This window comes from Galleria mellonella, unplaced genomic scaffold (genome assembly GCF_026898425.1).
Source record: "Galleria mellonella isolate WM207_F2 unplaced genomic scaffold, CSIRO_AGI_GalMel_v1 utg80, whole genome shotgun sequence".
Taxonomy (NCBI): domain Eukaryota; kingdom Metazoa; phylum Arthropoda; class Insecta; order Lepidoptera; family Pyralidae; genus Galleria; species Galleria mellonella.
In genome coordinates this window covers 1,278,610-1,299,725 of record NW_026442157.1, presented here as the reverse complement: position 1 = coordinate 1,299,725, position 21,116 = coordinate 1,278,610, and the positions used below count along the sequence as shown (strand labels likewise).

The 21,116-nt window shown below is 30.8% G+C and overlaps 1 protein-coding gene across 1 annotated transcript in view; it reads left to right on the top strand.

Moving 5' to 3' along the window:
• LOC113520844 (putative inorganic phosphate cotransporter) overlaps window positions 1–21,116 on the top strand; it is a 90,228-nt gene that overhangs the window by 1,123 nt on the left and 67,989 nt on the right. The gene's annotated exons all lie outside the window — the stretch shown is intronic.

Genomic DNA, 21,116 nt, shown 5'->3' with positions numbered 1-21,116 from the left:
CAAGTTAGATATAACATTTATTTATGACAAATTTTATGAGCTAATAAGACGCCAAGAAGCAATAAATAAAGAAATCGTTGGATCCAGTCGCACTACAATGCATTTGCTTATTAGGGATTGCCACTCGAGATCCCACCCTGCCGATAAGTAATCGCCTATTGGGTTTTACGTACTTTGTTGTTGTTGTTGTTGTAAAATCTTTATTATACATCATCATTATTTCAACCATTATCTCTCCACTGCTGGACATATGCTGGCCATCCTCATAGACTGCCATAATTATTTATTATTGTACATAATTTATTCAAATTTCTCATTTTTTGTTCTAAAAATTTTAATCGCAATAATACCAACATTTGAGAAATGTAATCCATTTCATCATTAAATTTATAATATGAATTATGTATAAACTTTGTAGTGCTTTGTAGTGTAGATTAGACTTTTGTATGTCTTTAAGCGAAAAACGATAAGAGATCTGCCTTGTATTTGTAGTACTTTGGGTTACTACGTCTTCAAAATACTAAATTCTCAATTTTTTTTTAATGGGGACTAAGTATTTTGTTATTTTAGTAAATTGTTTCAAGAAATGCAGTTTTGATGAAGGAGGACATATTGTTATTGTAAAAAGTGTCATCAGACTTTACTCTTCAGTAAATGCGACAAAAAATATTTGAAGAAAATTAAATATTCCTTCGCCTTTATATTTAAAATTCCTTTTTTGAAATAATTTAAAAATATTATAAGTACATTAATTAAATAATTTCATAAAATTTCGGTATTTTATTGTACTTATACTTATGTGAAATATCACCATCAATTTTGTACCGATTCTTTTTACAGTCCACAGAGCTAACCATTTATTCTAAAAAAAATTTTCACATTATAAATAGTTTTTTTTTATATTTAAAATTAACAGTTTTGTTTTCTTTTTGTATATGCTGATGAAAGTGAAATATGTGTTTATGGCATAAGGCTTAGTTTACAATACCAACGAATGTTGTAACTTGAAATTACTGATTCAAAAAATTGAACATTAGTTTTGACGCAATCATCAAGATAAAGATGTCGGTATTATAACATTCTCTGTAGCAAGTGTAACTACTTAATCATAAATCGATATTGTAACTACCTACTTATCGATTTGATCATCTTAATCTATCAAAAATGATAAACAAAGTTGTTGAGATGTCTTACATGACGCATAACCAGTTTTTATCTATTTCTTTTCTTTTTTTGAAAATATCAGAATGTTTTGTGCGTTATAGACAAAAAGAAATCAATTTTTCCAATTCTGATCCAATTGTTAATTGAGTTTTAATTGTAAAGGATTTAAATACTTTTTTTTTTATAGTCGATACGGTTTAGTCGTGACCTATTTATTTTTATTATAATTAAAGTCATTGTTTTGTTTAAAAATTAGAATATTTACATATCGCGAACTGCAAAATATAGAGGCATGCAAAACCGACAGGAGAAAAATACTTGATAATATTTTTTCGCGATGAGCAAATTTTAACGGAAATTTGTATGCTAAATACAAATTATATTATATTATAAATATTGCTCCGTGTGGTTACGGCATAAAATGGCCCACCCCTTCCTTTCTCTTGAGTGTCGTAAGTGGTAATCGAGGTATGGGCAGCAAGGTCCCTCTTCAAACATCACCAATGTTTAACTGCGGTTGCCAACCCGTCTGTCAAGAGGATATAGGGAGAGGCCTACCTATGTTCAAGAGTGGACACTTAACAGTTTATATGGATGGTAAATAAATACGAGTACTTTCTTCGTTATGCAAAATGCATATTAAAGATAAACATACCAGAGGGAGACTTTATACAAAAGTCGATTGCTTGGGTATCTCTGTCCCATTCGTGTTTCAACCGTGAAGCAGTTGTGCTTGCATAGCTGTGTTTCGGTTTGAAGGTTGGGATATGGCGTGAAATTACTGAGTACAGAGGAATAACACCTGAGTCCTCAGGAATGGCAACGCATGGGGGTATCATGGGCGAAACAGTATACTCTGTTATGTCCATAGTACTGCTCATGTCTATAGGCGACGGTTACCACTTTCCATCAGATGGACCGTCAGCTTGTTTGCCATTCTAAGTTGTATAAAAAAAATTACAGAAACCAGTACCTAATTATATACTTTTCTAAAATGATATTTATGCATCGACACCCCTATGTTTTGAAGCTCGTGATATCACAGCACGTGAGTGTATAGTCAGTCGATCTCTTAATTATTTCTTTTACATAGGTTATTGAATTCCGATGTTGGCATGAGGTAAGCAATCGGAAACAGTAGTGGACCGTATAATCGATTAATGTATGATTCAGAAAAGTATTTTAATTGTTCAGTCATTGTGATCGTTATCTGAAGTCGTGACTTTCTAAGTCCTAGTTAATGTTTTTTACCACATAACTATGAGTCATGTCGTATGTGTGTTTGGTAATAAGTTAATATGTAACATTATAAAATGTCGGTCCGTAAACAAGTACATTTAGCAAGTACATTTATAAGCAAATTAAATAAGACGATGGGGTTATTTGGCCTCATTACTAACAATCACTTTCCCCCCCACAGGAGTGGTTTAGGCGTATGGAATAAACACGTATAAAATAACATAGATTGCTATAAGCATAACCCAATCTTTTGGCTTTGTCGTCGTCGGATAAAAACTATGATTTTCGACAGAGCCCACGCGCAGTCTAATTACGAAATATAAAACTAACTATAAAGTATATTGATACCTATCTATATTGACTTTCGATCCGATAATGTTATTGTTATGAAACACTTGTCAAATATTCGATTAATTTTCAACGCGTGAAAATGCATGTCAAGGATTCGATCACGTGAATATATAGTTTCTGATGAAAAATGGTAATTATATATGTACAATATGGCACGTACAAGCGGCCACTGAGAGATTCTATTAATTTTTCTAGCAAATAACTCACTGATATTGTATTATACGCGTTATTGTTGTCGTGAATTTTATCTTACTCATGTTTTTGCTGTCAGGCTCTGCTTGCATGGCTGTTTTAGTTTGAGAGTGCGGTATCATAGTGAAATTACAGAATAAGGTGGCTTAATTTTAGTTCTCAATAATGGTAATATATGAAGGTTATTTTGGGCGTCGTATCTTATTCTGTGACGTCCGTAGTGTTCGTGTTTATAGGTGATAGTTACCACTTTCGATTAGATGGGCCACCATGTTGATTTCTAGTATGCTCGGTTGAATATGGGCATGTCAATTGTTACATTTGCCACAACGGCAACCAATACTGATATTATAAAGAGTAAAGACTGGATTACCTCTTTAAATAAACTCATAAACTACATAGCTGATTTTATAATTCTTTTACATATCAGAGGGAGCAGAGACAGAGCATATTCACCAGAGGGAGACTTTGTATAAAAGTCGATGGCTTGGGTACCTCTGTCCCATTTGTGTTTCAACCGTAAAGCAATTGTGTTTGCATGACTGTGTTTCGGTTTGAAGGGTGGGATATGGCGTGAATTTACTGGGTACAGAGGAATAACACCTGAGTCCTCAGGAAAGGCAACGCATGTGGGGTATCATGGATGAAACAGTATAGTCTGTTATGTCCATGGTACTGCTCATGTCTATAGGCGACGGTTTCCACTTTCCATCAGGTGGGCCGTCAGCTTGTTTGCCATTCTAAGTTGTATAAAAAAAAAAAAGAAGCCGAATCGCTTTTGTTCATTTTCTTTGACTTAATACCTCATTAGGTATTAAGTCATGAGAATTTTATTTTATTTAATTTTTTTTTTATACCACAAAGTTAGTAAACAAACATTTCGCTCCCATGTAACAATACGAGATTAGTTAATTTTACAAACTTTCGCGTTGTTTACACATAATATTTTAAATACACAACCGAGACCTACATACTTGCTTCTTTATTGCCGGTCGCTTCGACTTGGATGTACCACGTCGTGGTCATGACAGGACTATCGCGTTAAGTTCCTATAGTGTATTTAAACTACGTATATATTATATTACTCGTAGACAGATGTCTGCAACTTTGTTATTCTTTTGATCTTATGGGTCTTCCCTTAAGAGAAGCACATAGCCTATTGTTATGAAGCTGATCAGGTGGTTCGGTATATATACCATATGTATTAGTATCTTCGAGTTTTCTTTTTCTTGTACTGGTGTACAATTTGGTATATAATATATATATATATACAAAATCAGTTTAGTAATTTAGTTTATAAAATCAAAATAACTGACGATACCAGTTATTTTGATTTAAAAACTAAACTTTAATTTGTTTTTGTTTTGCTCGAATACAATCTTATAAATCTACGTTTTGTACAAGAATATGAATGTTGTATTGTCTGTGTATCGGTATATAAATAAAGATTCCTCGTATTGATTTTGCTTTAATATCTTCTATGTACAGACGTCTAGTTACAATTTTATTATATTAGTAAGATGATTACTACACTTTATTTAAATGAATAATGCATATTCTGCATTTATTATATTATTATCCGTTATCGCATCTAATATTTATTAATAAGCGAGTGTTTTCTCAGAAGATTTTATTTATAATGTTAATTAATAATTGTTTATATACTGAATATGTTACTATGAGTATGTACTGCTACAGATGATGGCTGCATTGTTATAGAATATCTACAATGATTTCATTTACATCTTATATGCACTCAATATGGGCTCATAGTAAAGTTATCAATTTATAACTACTGAGCTTATTTGCGTATTTTTGTTGTTAATAGTATTATAAGAATTATATATTTTTGTTTTAATTCGAATCCAATTTGAATATTACAAATCCTGTATGACTTTCATTTGTTTATATTTTTACTTCAATTTTTTTGCTTAAATATGTTGCTAAGATGTTGAAGAAGAATCAGGCAGGTGTTATGTTGTTTATATTAATGTTTAGTTAGTTGCACGCATATTAATAGTAGCCAAATTAAACAAAATAATTCTACAAATAATTATTCTGTATAATTAAAATATTTTTACTGCAAACAAAAATGGAATGAGCATAGAAATTGGTCCTACGAGCCGGATAATTTGAATTGGAATATAGTATTATAATGTAAAAAAAAACGATAGGTAGTCCTATAGTTCCTACAATTGTACAAACATACAGTACGTAGTATCATGTATTACTATGGTATATTTATCATCAGTTTATACATATCCTATGTCATGTCATCATGTGCACATAACTCTTTAGTTCGGCATACGACACTTCGAACCGACAGTCGAGCCATTTCTTGTCTTATTGTTTCTGTCTACCATGACAAGAATGTTACAAGGAATGACACATTTGCGATCGCAAGTTCTTAAATCTCATGATTAAATTCTAAATTTATCAATATTCATGATAAGTTTTTGGATGTTTGGATGTTTGTTACTTAATCACACAGCGTAGACGGGTAGGCTATATTCTAACTTAATAAATAGGATGCTTTATATATCGATTCATGCATACAATACCGAAGAATACAGCTAGTAAGACATTTATTCCTATGTTTTTATTTTCTATTGAAAGTATTTGCGTCTTTGTCTATTGATACTACATTTTTGCCTTACGTTTTTATAATGAGTAGTAATATATTAATGGTATAATAGGGGTAAAAGAGTTGCTACACCCATTTAAATTGAACAAGTTAATCACCCACAATGACCAACCTCAATCATGTACGATTGAATCTACGCAATGACGAAATCAATGATCATGTTGTAGGTAATGACATTACTGTCATTGTACTGTTCCGTTTGGGATTGCAAAATGTGCAGTTGCCTTGAAAACTTTTAAATTGCAGCAAGATGAGTCAGTTATAATGCAATGTACCTTTCTTTAGCCCTATGGTTCTGATTAATGATGATTAATACAAGTAGCAAACAATTAAGTGAGAATTCATTATTAACATCTTTAAAGTGCAATACTTTTTTTTATAATACCTAAGCACGATTGTAACTAACGTAGTAACTTTAATTAATTTTTTTTACTGTAATATCACCGTCAGTTTTATCTTGTTTTTATTTTAATTGTTTGTAATAAATAAGTAGTATCTTTACTATTCAAGAGGTATTTATTGGCCATTAATTATCCACTAAGATTTTTTTTAATACTCACAGAAATTAGTAGAAAATGTGGATTTGGAAAACGACGATTATTTTAAACAGTTCGATCTATATTTAAAAAATCGAACTCTCTAAAAGTTACCGCATATATAGATATTGAGATATTTGTTTAGAAGTTACACTACGATGGTACGAACAAACATATAGCCAGAAGAGACACAGGTTTCAAATTAAAAAGATTTCACCGTTTTTAGTTTTTAAATTTGTGTTTATTTTACCTAAACATTTTTCTCTATTTGATCGTCCGCAAATTGTCTGTTTCCGTTTTAATAGATTTTTTGTAAACATAACCAATGTTTACAAAAAATCTACTAAAGCAAAGAGACATTTAATACCATTTATATAAGTTTCATTTTCCTTCAATCAACGAACTCTAGTTACAGCACATTTCAATACTGAATTACTAGGTGGAAAATTATCCGTGTGAGGCATATAAGTATTTAATATTCGCTACACCATTATATAAATTGCAGATTTTTTATCTTAGTGGATGTGTTTAACCTTGGCTACAAAATGTTGTATTCATATAAAAAATCAATTGCTGCGACTTCTGTCTCATAGTTTTGATAATATCAATTGTTTACCAAATGTCTCCGTGTTAAATTTCATCAAAACGTATTAGTCGTTTAGACGTGAACCTAGGAATGAATTATGATAGTTTTTTGGATGCATTGTGGTTGAACTGACCATGGTCTAGAGGTTCCATTGCTAACAATATATAGTATATTGCTAACAATTCCTTCTTTCCGCAAATATAAGTTTTTTTAGGATGAAAACGGAATAGTAACCCTGTATGCGCTATTAATACTAGAAGGGCACCAGCAAAGGATGACAGGTATGGATGAAAGTTAGGTAGCCCATCGTGACAAATTTTGTAAGAATAAACCACGATGGGTTCCTGAAGGGACCGCCAGGAGGTCGATCTAATGGGATATTATATTGCTAGCAACAAAGAATCCTCTGCTCCGGTAAGTATGGGGCAGTTACTTTTCCTTCTTTTACATACAACACCATAGGAATAAAAAAATATGGTTGTACGTTGTATTCTTACACCATAAGCATAGGAAATATACTACCTTATAGGACAGAGATATTCTATGTAATACATAGAATATCTCTGCCAAGCATATAATAAATTAAACTTGAATTCTATCACAAAATTTTTTCATATCTCGCAAGTGACTGAACTTTTTTAAATCGTTAACATGCGGAAGTAAGTTTGTAGAAAGGGGATTAAAATTATTGTGTAATAGAGAGACACTTGTGGATCAAATCTGGCAATGGATTTGATTAGTAGAGAATTGTATGCAAATATTTGTATGAATTTTTAAGATTGCTTTAAAAGTATTGGCCAGTTTTAGCCACAGTTTTCTATCGTATATGATAGTGGATGACGTTTAGATAAGCGGTTATTGTTTACATATTAATAGTAAAGTTCAACGACCTAATTCTTAGAGGGTTTACAATATTACTGTGTACCAACTTAAACATACTAAAATCTAAATGTAGCTAAGTGATTAATTTCTTGACTATCTGTAGTATAGACAGTATATTTTTATGCAACTTGTAATGATAACCAAGATGACGTTATGTCATGTAATGACTTGATTGGCACCATGAACATTTTTTTTATACAACTTAGAATGGTAAACAAGCTGACAGTCCACTTGATGGAAATTGGTAATCGTCGCCTATAGACATGAGCAGTACCATGGACATAACAGAGTATACTGTTTCGCCCATGATACCCCCCATGTGTGCCATTCCTGAGGACTCAGGTATTATTCCTCTGTACCCTGTAAATTCACGCCATATCCCACCCTTCAAACCGAAACACAGCCATGCAAACACAACTGCTTCACGGTTGAAACACGAATGGGACAGAGGTACCCAAGCAATCGACTTTTGTACAAAGTCCCCCTCTGGTTTATTATTTAATTTAACAATAAGTTTAATTAAAGACTTATTTATTCAGCTTATTTAATACTACTGTAATATTGGGTTCGTTATTCTTTTTCGAAAGTGAATATAAAATGTAGGTAATTAGTACAAGTGTGAATTAAACCATCTTAAGACACAGCTATTTATTTCAATGGAAGTTTACCCGGATTCAAAAGTACAACTATACAATAAAATTATCGCAGCATCAAGTGTTACATTCGTGGGAAGTAAACTAAAAAAAAAAAAAAAATCAACAATTCGGGCCGTTTTATTGCATAAACGTATTATGTAAATGCTAGTGTGTAATGATTGGCTATTTTTCTCACTCGGTCTGTAATATTAATTGTTGTTGTTAATATTTTGAACTTTATTACCCGAGTAGTAAGACTTATGAAGGAAATGTATCGTGTCCCACAAAACGAATTTCAACGGAAGTAACTTGGACAATAGTGGGTAATCGTCTATGCTATTAGTCTTGCATGATTAACGAGTTGGTGCTAATAGCCTTTGCAATGATATCAAAAGACATTAACATTAATGATTAACACAATAAATGGCTTAAATACGGGCGTTTATGGTTTTTTAATACTTGGGATTGAGAACGACATGTATGAAGACTCTTAAAAAAGTAAAAGAGTTGTGACAGAACTACAATAGATGGAGCGACGATCTTAAATGTATTGAAAGGAGTCATTGAATGTAGATAGATCAAAATTGGTAATGTGTCTGCGTCATCTATATTCTGTAACGTTCAAGTACATAGACGACGGTTACCGCTTTCTGTCAAATGGATTATAAGTTTATTTATGTAACATGTTTCGAGTCATATAAAATATATACGTAAGAAAGCATGGAGAGAGGCATGCTTATCTACAATGTCTTGATTTTTTTAGAACACATCGATCGCCTTGATCTCAAGCAAGAATATCCTGTGTTATGAGGAACCACTGAATTGAAAAAGAAAAAGCCATTTCAAAATAGTTCGTCTCTTAAATTGTTCCAACTGAGAATTGAATCCAGGACCTTATTTACGCAAAGCAACGTGTTTCTGCGGATGTCGTTGTTTTGTTGATTATCTAGTGTGCAAATTGCAATTAAAGCATTTAATTATGTAAAACACGTACGTATATCCAAGCAACAGTGACGTCAAAAGACGTCTGCATCGGTATTTTTAAATTAAGGTAGTCTATAACTTCTTTTGAATACAAGGTTGTAAGTTTAAGGTCCCTTCCAGTGTTGCAAGTTATAGGATAAATAATACAGACATAATTTTATATTTTGTTGTTTAAATGAGGTATTACCACTGATAAACTGCGCAAACCTCTACTAGAATTTCCGTGTTTTAATAGTCCCCTGCATCGTTGGAGACATTTATGGTATGCGTTTTAATGTCTCGGATAACATAGTAAGTGAAGGTAATCACATTATTCACATGTGTTTTAATATCTTTTATTTTATATAAGTGTGTGTAGATACTTCTATTCGCTCAGGTAGAGGCATTGAAAATTCAAGGATACCTACCTTTCTCATTAATTTTATCAGTAATGTAACATTTTATAGTGTCGAACACTAGTGACTCTGTTCGAGTGAGTGCGATTTACTAAATTCACTATTAACTATTCAAAGAGATTTAGAAATACCTGAGTATACAGTTTTCCCGCCAATTACCTCTATTAGAAATAGTAAAATACTAAATGCTTATTATGAAGATATCGTCAAAATTGCAAAATCTCTGTATACTCGTAAAAGTATGAATTTCGTAATCTCTGATAATAACGATTTTATTCAAAATCTAATCTATCTGATAAGTATGAACCAATGTATCTGTGTTATCACAGTTTATGTTAAATCAGCCATTAAAACAATCATTTTAGCGCTGTTTGCTACGAGTACGTAGTGCGCTTGCGTTGTCTAAGACATATGATTTAGACGTATGTTAATTCAATTCAGATCAATTAACCGTTATAGATATTAAATTAAAACCACTGACAAGATATTCTCTAGGAATAAGTGTATATTTTATTCTATGTTATATTATTATATGTTAAATAGTTCAGGTTTGATTTAATTATTGGTTGTCACGACATTCATTACTTTACGTATTCCATATCTATATGCATATGTAACGGAAAATTTATGAACTCACTGTGTTTTTATCGTTACCGACAATGAATTGACATGATCATATGTTTTAAAAATAATATTACTCATTCCATATGTAAATGTATTTAATAGACGATTTTTTTAATACATTTGAAATAATAATATGTAATATACGATATTGCAAAAACGTTGACCTTAAATAGCTCTCTAAAGAGTTTGCGGTAATATATATATATATATATATATATATATATATATATATATATATATATATATATATATATATATATATATATATATATGTAAAGTACGAATTTACTTGGTGATTCTTCATTACAAAATATCTACTTCATTTCGTGGTTATGTATTTAAGATTCAAAATCTATTCTAAGATGTAAACATCTTTCGAATACTTAGTATAAACGCTGAGTTGGATACTGTCGGATAACGACAGTCGTGTAACACACTTCAGATAGTATTTAGACGTTGATCTTATTGTAGGAGTAAGCAAAGATTCGCCGATTTCGAATTATTATAAAAGGAATAATGTCAGCTAATAAAATCATTGATACGTTCTTAATAAGTACGTATTTAGCTTAGAATGAATATGCTTAAATTAAAAATTACATTTTAATATTAATATACTTTTTAAGCGGCAAAAAGGAGGTTCGTAATTTGTGTGAATATCATGCGATATCTTCGTTAAATGTAAATTGATTTTTATAAGTATTTTTGTAATCGATAGTAATTTATGTTAGCAGGACTAATAAATTAATTATATTTTGATTGAACTAATTCTTTTTCAATGGAGCAGAATCTTAAATGTTTAAAATACAAAAATATACCTATTGCATATTGGAATAATGTGTTCACTACAACGTTAATAATTGAAAATTTTGCATAATATCTCGGTATGTTTTGTTACTTTCTTATATAAGTATAAAATAATATAAATTTGCTTCAAAAGATCGTTTGAATTTTTTGTAAGGGGATTTTTAGGCAGCGTGACTAATAAATAGTAGGAAACATTAATACTAGTATGGTATGCTCACTGCGTCTGCGCAGACGTGAAATCATAAGGTAAGACAATGGCCATAATTTTCCCCATATTGGCCAACTTGTTACCCGCGTCACATCCTGTCATGGCCATTTCCGTGTCCATTGTAATGTTTCATGTAATCTTAAATATTATGTGTAAGCCAATTTCTGTTTCAATATATATGTAGATTATTACTTACTTAAAACTTAAAATTGGTATGTACCTACTAGAGTACAAAAAAAATATTGTTCACCTCAGAATGTTTTTTATTCGGAATTTTAGTAAGAAAAGGGAATATTTTTCTAAATTCAAATTTTTCAATTATATTAGTCGTCGTCTACGTAAACGGGATATGTAGATACAATGTAGTGTATTTCTTTCTTTATTCTAAATACTAAATATTTACTAAATTTTAGCACGATAGGTGAAGAGTTAACACGCAAAGAAGTAACAGACAAGCACTTAAACAAATTATTTTACATTCATAATATTAGTAAAGAGCAATGGTCTATCTAATATATCTACAAAACATTGTTCACCGATGTGTTTGGTCATTACTGATAAAGCTGTTTTTTCGCGAAACGAAATGTATTTGATTTTGGTATGGAAAAAACGACATTTCACGGGAAACTTTCCCTCATGAGTTTGCATAAATTTCCCTTCGATTCACCATCACATGATGTACCAATACCAAATGCCGTAAATCATTGAAACTGATTGTTTTATTGCCGTTGCTGCATTTGTAATGCTCTTTGTTTATGGAGGTCAGATAGAGACCACAAGTTGGCAATTATTCAATTTCCCGATACGAGAAAATGTTTCTAGAAATTTAAATTATATCCTTTTGCTTTCATATTGATTATACGATATAATATTGAATTGTCAATTATTTATTAGAATTTGCATATTGTATAATTTGTTTTTATTTATGATTTTGGCTTTCTTATTATTGTATATCTTATTGTTAAATATTCTTCTAGTTATGAAGTTGTTTGTGTATTTATATATTATATATATTAGGCTATTTATTTGTATATTTATTGTGTATAAATAACCAGTTATAAAAAGAAGATAAGTAGATTTTGTATAATAAAAAATATTACTTTTATTGTGGCAAAATCAGTTATTACGATTTAAAAACTTAACTATCAAACTGTTTTTGATAAACAATTTATTGGATTATTCTGAAACTATATCCTTAAATTTATGAATTTGATGAATTTTCCAAATCGGTTTATAAGTGATGAGTTATGAGGTAACAAATATAAGTCAGTAATTTAGTTTTTTAAAACAAAATAAGTTGTTTAACCACGATTGAAATAGTTTTTTTTGTGAAATAAAATTTTAAATTGTTATTGATAAAGGTTATAGGCTATCAACATCACGATACAACCACGGCTAAAGCCGGGTAATACAGCTCGTCTTGTATATTTTAGAAAAATATCATCATTATCATCATTTCAGCCATTATCTTTTCACTGCTGAACATAGGTCTTCTTCATAGATGGTCCTGAGTCACCTGCATCCATTGATCCCCTGCAATGCATCATGTCGTCATTCCATCTAAAGGGAGGGGGAAAATAATATTATTTTTTGTTTGTCATTTGTAAGTGTAATTCGCTCTTCGTGTGGTCCCAGCATAGAATGGGCCACATCTTCTTTTTCTGTGAGTGTTATAAGTGGTGACTAAGGAAATTAAGTGGTAGAGGTTTGGGCAGCAGCGTCCCTCTTAAAACATTACCAAAGCCTAACTGCCAAGCGTGGCAACTATTGACAAAATCTTCCGAGAGTGAGACCTACATTCAGCAATTAACGGCTATAATATAATGATGAAGTATAATCAATCTATGGTCCTATAATTTTCAGTGTATACACCGCCTAGTCGCTTTAGTACTTTAATCAGCAGTGTTCCATAACTATGCTATTATCTTAACATAAAAAAGGTTAGGGCAAGATAAAGTCTTTCAATGACAGTTTTTTTTTTCAGTTACGACGTCTGGTTTGTCACGCTAATTAATTCTTTCATAAGTACTTAAACATTAATCAATTTAAATATGATTGCTGAATAAAAAAAGTCTCCTTTTTTTATTTAAGTATAATAAGTAAGTATTGTACTTTGTCTTGTTTCACGTTCATTATTTTTAAATTATAACACGCATAATTAACTAATTAGTGAAATATTTGTTTTTCTCTTTAATATCGCTATGACAAAGTACAAAAATGTTTACTTTTTTTATTATAAGCGTCATATTTTCACCCGATGTTTAGATTACCTACTGCTTGACTTACATATGTTTACGCTAAAGTACGAGAATTAAATGTAAGGTTATACAGATTAATTAATTACTTCATAAATTAATTTATTACACAGAGTAGAACATTGTGGATTGACAAATGAGAATATAATTAATATTTATATTATGATACTCAAATAATTAAATTATTTAGTAATGAATTGATTAAATTTATTATTGGAATTTTTTAAAATTACCAATTCTAATTATATACCAATTCTAATTACCAATTCTATTCTATTCTGGACTATTCTTTCAATTGAAAGAAGATAAAAATTAAATATAAGGGAGAACATATCGCATAAGTTACAAGAAACATTATATAAAAAATACAGTTTAGACGGTCATTAGTTTAGATAATCATAAAGTCTTTACCTTTTTGCAGTCTTTAAAAAAATAAAAGGCATCATTAAATAATATAAAAAAGTATTTTTTTAATTCCATATGTGTATTTTTTAGTGCCTACCCCTTTTTTGTTAAGAATAAACTAGGTATTATCTAAAAGATTAGGTTGGAATAATTTGACTACGAATATAAAATCCGACAAAATGTCATCACTGAAGTTACTTACAGTGAAACGATTTTGGGTTCAGTGACCTGAAATTTATGAACAGGTTGTGTGAAACGACAGCTGTATAAAACATGAAGGTAATTATCGTGGTAGCGGGTGTCAAAATTATACTTTTTTGAATTGTAAAGTTGATTTAACAATTTTCTTTAACGTTAGAATCGAAACGTCTTATCTTTTTCAACCGAATTACGAAAAGAAGGAGATTCTTAAATCGATAGTGTTTTTGTTATATTTGTTATAAGGTTTGTTACTTTATAACTAAAATGAGAAAATTCTTGTTTTAGCTTAGTCCCGTAATTTTTTTTTATTAAAATTATAAGAGTTCAGTAGTTTTGAAATCGAAATACATATCTAGTTTTGTTGCAATTGAAGTCGGTTTTTTTTTGTGTAACAAAATCTTATTAATGTTATATTTATAATGTAGGTTTTAGTACCTACATTACAAATATCTACATAATTAAGAATAATCATAATATATAGTATAAATCAGAAGATACAAGATAAGAGGTAATTTCTTATAATTTCCGTATGTTTCTGATAGCCAAAATTACACTATATTTGCTGTCATTCTTCATTTTTTATATGTTCTATATTACCTGAATACGATTAATAAGTGAAAGTTGGTGCTGCTTCTACAAAACTTTTTAAAAATTATGAATTACTAAAGGCAAATGACGCTGTTTTTACTGCTGACAAATACATTTAATCCATCTAGCGTCTAAGACGCAATCGTGCAGCAATCGTTCGCAGTATTTAAGGATTTGCTGTTATAGGGAATCGCCAATCAATTATCTATCTATATCCGAGCCGACAAATTAATATTTCTGACTACTCCTATATATACGTATGCCTGTGGTAGGGATCAATATTTATGAATATCCAGATTTAAAAGGATTAATAATAAATATTTTATTTACTAAAAAGCTACTCAATGCCAAACTGTTCGAGGAAGCATTTGCCTTAAAAAAAATTGTTCTTGATTTTCTTAATTAATTTTTTTATTTGAATATTCTTCTTTTCCTCAATGTTTTTCGGTCGCCATTTTTACAACCATTTCTGTCCTCGTCATATTTTATAAAAGAGGCTCGTAACTCGAAAATTATTCCTCTACAAGTACACCACAATCATTACAAAGAATTATGCATTGTTCCATCACGTATTTATGTATACCAAACTACATGTTTTCAATTTATACTAAATGTTCACCGTTCCCGCCATTTTTTATTGAATCATCGTTAAGCAGTTTTTTTTTCAATACTTAGATTAAGGATAAATAAAATTCACACTTATTAGTTTTAGCATAGATAAAATACTTTTAATAATTTCACGTTTTAATATCGAATAAAAAAATAACATGTTCACGACTTTGATTTTAAATAGCGTAGTCAGTGGCAATTTCCGACATTGCCATTCTTGACAATCGTTATAAAAAATGTAATACTATTCCACAATTTTATTTTCAACCAATTTCAAAAAGAAGGAGGTTTTCAATTTGCTTGTATTTTTTTTTTATCTTTGTTATCTTGTAACTATATTAGCTCTAAACCGATTTTTTTTTATTTGAAAGGATATATATATATATAGTTCGATACCATAGAATTTTTTTAAAATCGTTTTAGTTATTCATGTTTTATCAAAATAACTGGTTTTGTTACAATTAAAGTCCGTTTTTTTTGTGGGATAGTCTTTAAAAATTTTGTAATACCTAACCGGTTTCGCCTTATAGTGTTCTTAAAGGTCTACAACATTTCATAATCTATTTTTATCGATATCAGTGACGGCTAAATTCGTCATAATCGTGAACTATTCCTGCTTATATGAACTGGTCTGTTCTAGGTTTATTTGTTTTGTTTTTTTTTGTTACTTAATTTTATTAATGTTTTATATATTTATACATTTATGCATTCTCGTGTTATTTGGTAGTTACACAAAACAACTTGTTTAATTCTACTGTTGTTGTCTTAGTTGAAATTGCATTAGGAATTGGGAGCCACATTTATAAAAAAAATACTATTAGAAAATGCTTTAATATTATATTTACTTGAATAAAAAAAATATTTAATTCTTATATTTTTTTCGTAAATACAATGTTAGCACAATTTTAATTAGATTAAATTGTTTCAATGAAATATAAATTAAATATAATAAAGGAGAATCCTAGTAAAGTAGGTCTCTACAAACTTTACTTCACAATGCCTTGAAGAAGGGTTTATTACCCTTTGTTTATCTGTGTACTTAGTTGTTCTCGGTTTATCGTTATCGTCAATCATCATTTCCTTGTCTCGAACTTGCCTCACACATGACGACTATAATCATCACTTTACGCGAATCATATTGTCATTAACCAGCTCGTGATTTTGTTGGTGTGGTTATTTTAAAAATTTTATTTTGTACGAATTTTATATTTATACTTTAAAAGACAGAACAACAGAGGCTTTTAAAACATAATTATTTAGTTTTTTAAGAGTCAGCACTAATTTTAATTGATAAAACTGGAAAATGAATCTATGCAACCGCCTTGAAGTAACACGATAATAAAATTAATGTAGATATATTCATAGTGTTGCCTATTTATAACACACCTCTGTCTAAAATATCGATATAATAAGTAAGATAACGTAAGACCTAGTCAGTTTATAGTGTAATTTTTTTCTAATATTAAAGTCGAACTTTTCTGAATTGGTTTGGGTCTGAGTGTTCTGGGTTGTAACACCAGGAGTTCATTATCTGGTTTTTCATAACATAGGATATCTTATTTCAGAATTAAGCCATTATTGTAATAGTGTAACAATTTTCTATATAAATATAAACAAAAAATTGTTCGGACTTTTTAACTCATGTCTGTTTACATGTAGGTCATTAGACTGTTTAGGTTATAGGTACTTCAATATAATACTAAAGAAAACAATAGCGCAAATGAGATTAGTATTCCATTTTCATATATAAAAATAATAATAAACTGAGTTAAAGCTGTCGAGATTTTTATGTCTACGTCTATGAATGTAAAGCAAGATCATAAGTAAACTAGACAGATTGTTTTGACATGGATTACTGCGCATGCGTAAGATGAATAAGTAATTATGAATAAGGACAAAGATTATAGCTGTAATTACCAAAATATGGAACGTCATCGCTACCTCTTTATACTGCTACCGCTATGTAAACTGTAAAGGACTTCGCATATAAGAAACAACTACATATTGCACAGTACCATTTATGCTATGAATACTAGTATTAGACAATTGATATACATACATTATTTTTGTAAATTTATGCATCACTAATATAGCCAAAAATATTTATGAATGCAAAAATTTCTTAAAGATATTGAACCAGTAACGATTCTCACTCACTGATACCATTTCAGTGTATTCTATACACCACAGGTGGGGTGATTAATTCATTTAATGCTACAAGTAATCTAAATCTATGCAACCTTTTATTATAACACCGTTCGCTATCCACAGGAAATTCATAATCACACGCTTGAACCTAAATGGTCGGGTATAGTGCGATTACAAAGGAGTTTCCTCCGGCGAACACTCAAGCTGTGAAATACCTGGGTATTATTCATAGACTATTTAAATACTATTTAAAAAGGTTCCTTCAGATTTGGCAACGCGTATGTGACTTCCCTGGTGTTGCAGGCGTTCATGGATTGTAGTAACCGTTTACCATCAGATGGGTTGTAGTAGTTGTTTGCCATCATCTAAATCAAAATTAATATTGGAAAGAGGAAATACAAAATTTTTATTTGTATTGGATAAATCAAGATATCCTTAACCGTCTTTAATAATTCTTTCACATATAGAAAGCTATATTACCATTAGGTTACATGGAGCTATAGTTTATTTAAAAAAATAGTGCAAGGCCGGGGCAAGTCGTTTGAGGTAATGTAGACAGCTCCTTAGTAGACAGCTCTTTTCCTCTCCTTTCCTTTCCTTCTCTCCTTAGTGTTAATGTTATTAATAGTTCCATTTCTAACAATACATCCTATCAGACGACCTTCAAACAGTTTCTTCTGGAAACCACCGTGCTTAATTCCAAGTGAATTTATCACGATGAGCTATCTGACGTGCCTTTTTTTCACTCACTGATGCTTTGCCAGCATATCCCGAGAGCACAGGTGGAGTTACCATTCCATTAACATCTATTTAGAAAACCTACTTCAGTGCTTCAATTTATCAGTGACCCGACATCAATTGTTTGTGGCAAGCTTGACTCACCTGCACATTGTTTGGGTGTTTGCTTGTCGTATGAGTAATAACAGGCTTCGCATGTGCTTCTACGCAAATACACTTATCCACATGTGCATACTTCAAAAATGGGGTTGATAGGGCATTAAACTCAATAAATACTTGATGAGCGGTGTATTCTAATATTATAAACCCCAAAATAAGTTTGTTTGTTATTTCTTGACGTCTAAATCAGCGGTCAGCAATCAATGGCTCGTGGCCCGTTTTGTAAATGAGTCTTATAAACGTACGTTTTAGGTTTATAAGATTTTCCTTTACAAAACCTTTGTCTTTAATTTATTGATTACAATTTCTTAAACAATAAATATTTTTTAATAAGTATAGTTGTCTTCTTTGAAATTCTTGTTTAAGTTTATAATTATTTTATCTCATTTTTCGAACAAAATGTTTTCGCATTTTTATTACAACCTATATTAGGGGTCGATGATCAAAATTATAGGTAAGTGCGGCCCCCGTCTTTACTACACTTTGCCACTAAGTGGCCCTTGCTTGCAGAAAGGTTGTCGACCCCAAGTCTAAACAATTCAACCTTTTTTTAATAATTGAAATTTGGTATAGGTACACATAGTATTTGGAATAAAAAGGTTACTGTTTATCTCGGTTTATCAATATGTCATGCAGAAGAAGGCGCGGGAAAAACTAGAAAAGTAATAAAAGAAAGAAAGAGAGAAAAAGAAAAAAAATTGATACAATTTTCATGTCCAGTCTGTAGTTCTAAAGCACTGTAGATATTATTTGATATGGAAACGGTGAAAAAAAAAATATTGAAAATTTAGGCTCACAAATGTAAAAACCGCATTGAATTTAGTGCAGTGTTTTTTCCACGATGCCAGAACAAACAGAAAAACAGACAAGTCCAATGCTGAATATAAGCATAAGGGGAGTTTTTCCAGTAGTTGCCACGAAAACGCAGTCAGGATTTAGTGATGGTTTAAGAGAAACGCTGCTGCTCATCCCTCAACTATAAAATTCCTTTAATCGCCTCTTACGACATCCACAGGAAAGGAAGGGGTGGCTTATTCTATGCCGGGTCCACACGGCCATGATCCATTATATTATTTTTACTTAAACATTTCCCATTTACAGGCATAAGTTAGTTACTATACTATTTTTTTTTGATGGGTGAAAATGGTATGGTAACCCCGCCTGCGTTAACGGGATACGCTGGCGGAGCACCAGTGAAGGGCGATAGATGAGAATGAAAACAGGCCAATTAGCCCATCACGATGGATTCATCAGGAATTAACCATGATAGTTTCCAGGGGGAACCGCGAGTAGGTCGACCTGGTTGGGTATATTGCTAGCAATGGGATTCTCAGTCTCCATTACTAACAATCCCTTTCCCCCGGTTACTAATACTATTGTGTTAGTAAGATTAGTCACTTGTTATTTTCCAGTTAGTTAACCTGATAGGTAATATTGTAACTTTCTGAAAATAAATATTTCTTGCATTGCCTCATACTGCCTGCGCACAGGTTTCCCTCAGTAGTAAGATATGACACGTACCGGCCATTCTTCATTAATAGTTATCTACTATAATGAAAATTGTTTATGCTTTTAAGATAAAAACCAATTAAAAAAAGGAAGCCGCTCTTAATTAACGGTTTTCGTAACGTGGCAGTGGACACATAGCTGTGTGTAATGAGATTTAGTGTTCGATTCTCGGTTGAGCCAATTCAGGAAAATAAAATTTCCTGTGTCATTGTGACGTTTATACGTCTTACTCAGTACTTAGGTACTATTCTGAGTTGCCTTTTCTAAATTTGACTTAGGTCAAATTTCCAAAAAGGCAACACTAGCTTTTGCCTGAGACTTGGTTCATATAAAATAGCCTATACCCTTCTCTATTCCATATAGTATGTATATATAATATATGTCGATTTTTATTAATAACTATATAATAGAAATATATATATATATATATATATATATATATATATATATATATATATATATATATATATATATATAAAACATAAATCCATGGTACTGCTCATGTTTATAGGCGACGGTTACCACTTTCCATCAGGTGGGCAAAAAAGTTTAAAAAAGTTGTATAAAAAAAAAAAAATTAACGTTAAAGTAAAAACAAAAAAAGATTACAAACTAAATATATATTTATAATATTAGAAGTATTTACTAATATTCTAACTATGAAAGTGAGGTATAAAAGGATAGATAAATCGATTGGATAAGTCGTGATATAAGCTTGTCGTTAGTTTGTTTATTATTGTAATTTACGTAAAAAAATATAAAATATCCAAGTACAGGCGCACTTGCCTAATGGTTATAATAGCTTGTAGATTAACACAATTTTTTAATGACACGAGATCGTAATACGTTACGTTTGGGCATTTGTGGTTGTCATATCAATATGCTAATTAGCGCCATGATGGAGCATCAATAATCACCGGATCGTGTCCGTACGATTAGCGTTGTATTAACACTACAAGGTCAATATCAGTACAACTCATCAGTATCTCTATGATCTCTTAAAACGATTTAGTGTTAATAAATGTTCGAATTCAATTAGCACTTTCATTATACGATTATGATCATGAATAATATTTTCCCCGTAGGTTTAACCGATTTGAACGGTGAGAGATGCAGTATTCGTAGTCATTGCGAGTCGATGGTGAAAAGGATTTTTTTATTTTACACACATACACACACACACACATACACACAAACACACACACACACACACACACACAGAGAGAGAGAGAGAGAGAGAGAAGTGACATTTCAAACATT